Genomic DNA, 2,304 nt, shown 5'->3' with positions numbered 1-2,304 from the left:
GACGGAGAGGGCAAAGTTGAGAGAGATCTCTGTGGGCGGGGCCTCGCCTTCACCGACAGCTAAACTGGCCAATCGCAACGCAGGAATAAAGATTACAGAGTTTGGAGAGGTTCAGCGACAACACAGCTAACAGTTTTATTTAGTATCATTTTTAGTTCTAATTTATTCCCATTTTCTCCCTAATTTACACGTCCAATTACCCAACAATTCCCTATCACTAGTGATGCCCCAACAACAGGGGGGTAAAGACTGGCACATGCCTCCTCTATTATATGTGAAGTTAGCATTACTGAGTAGCATCACAGCGCAGTGAGTCGGTTCAGATCATAGACTGTGTATAGCTGGACAGAACATCGTCTCTCAAAAGTGAAGCCACCACAGGTCGGGCGCCCCCTGCTGTTCGGCTGCAGAAAGCTGTATAACCCCACCCACCCCCATAGGTTTCAATGGCAAAACAGACAACTTTCAATCACGTTTTTTTCTAATATACTGTAATTCTTCCACCTTTATTTAAATGCAACAGCTGGTGTAACCTCTGCTTATATTGTCAATTTGTTTTATATTCCCACAGAATTCGTTTTTTAAAGCGTTATTCAGCTCTATTTAAAAAGGTGTGGTTATTGTAAAAAGGGCTGGGTTACACCTAGCTGGGGTGGGACCAATGACTGTATGGGCGGGACCAATAACAGACCGAACCTGCATCATGTTCTTTTTTCCCCTTACGTCAAGCAGTAGACTAGTACTAGTAGTTAGTCAAACGTTTAGCTAGCTAACTACCATTATTATTTTTTATTAGCTAAACTGAATTTAGATAGCTGTATTATTAATGTCGTGTTCTGCTGTTAATTGCTCTAACAGACATTCTGGACAAAGTTCTTTGCAGTTTTTTCGGTAAGTTTGCTGGCTGTTTTTCCCTCCACTCCTTTGTCTGTGTGCATTTTATTTTATTAGTTATCATCTTAGACGAACCATTTAATCTCGGTTGGATTTTATAGCTAGCTTAATTTGTTAGCTAACATTAGTGTAGTTATCTAACTAACTATATTCGCTAGACTCTGTAGAATTCATATTTTTACTTGGTCAGTGGCTTCGCCCGTCACCGGTGCGTGCGGCAAGCTGACCCAGATAGCATGAAGGCTCTGCCCGAGATCCGCTGATGTACGGCAGCACTGGTTTAGACTCTGCATAATCCGTGCAGAATTTAGCCAAATGTGCTCAGTTTGTCTCAGCAGCAAAATTAACTGAGCTTCAGTACGGGATTCGTCTCGTTGTTTAAAGCAATAACTAGTCCTGGCATTCACTGCCGTTTGGTGATGTTTTTTTTTTCGCTGTATTTTATTCACTTCCACTTGCTACATACAGAACTATCATGTGGTTATCATGTGGTTAATATCCATAACGTGCACGAACTGCACTGTTACTATGAAAATATTAACCTTATCGTGCTGCAGATAAGTTCTCCGCTCGGCTCGGTTTGTCAGACTGTGTGAGCTCTGTTGAGGCAGCCCTCAGGGGCGGGTTTATTTAAATGAGTAGGCTGTCTCTCCACAGTCTTTCTCCCTCCTCTGGTCTCTACTGCGCAGACTCTGGTCTCTGAATCGCCAAAATGGCGGAAGATTTTGGCTTCATTTTCATTGAATGAATGGGAACGGCGACACGGCGTCCATCTTTATATACAGTCTATGGTTCAGATAAATTAGCTCTCAGGTGGGTCCATCTACCCACCTCGAGAAAGAGCAAGACCAGTTGTCCTCTCTCAGGGCTCCAGTAGCCAATAGCAAGCTATATGAACAGGATTTCATGGTGGAATAACCCTTGTGTTTAATCACAGTTTTTATTAATCTTATTGTCCTCCACCAGTCTTGCACACTGCTTTTGGATAACTTTATGGCATTCCTGGTGCAAAAAGTCAAGCAGTTCAGCTTGGTTTGATGGCTTGTGATCATCTTTCTTCCTCTTGATTATATTCCAGAGGTTTTCAATTTGGTAAAATCAAATAAACTCATCTTTTTTTCGTTGTCTCTTGTTTTTTTTTCCAGAGCTGTAATAATTCAGCCAAAATCACTTGATATTCCCAACCCTAATAGAGATTGTGATAAATTACCTAGGTAGCTAAAGTTAGCTAACTTTAGCTAAAGCTTAGTGCTTACCATACAAATCTATTCATATGTGCATTAAATATTTAAAGCCTCTCTAAAGCTCACCTTGTTAGAGTCTAGTAAATGTTGGGTAAATTATTGTGTAATAATTCTAAAAAGGTAAGTTGGTGATGGAATTAAACACATCCACTGGGGCGTTGCTACC

The sequence above is a fragment of the Astyanax mexicanus genome, chromosome 2, assembly GCF_023375975.1.
Source record: "Astyanax mexicanus isolate ESR-SI-001 chromosome 2, AstMex3_surface, whole genome shotgun sequence".
NCBI lineage: Eukaryota > Metazoa > Chordata > Actinopteri > Characiformes > Acestrorhamphidae > Astyanax > Astyanax mexicanus.
The sequence above is the reverse complement of the archived record's forward strand: the minus strand, read 5'-3'. Positions refer to the sequence as shown.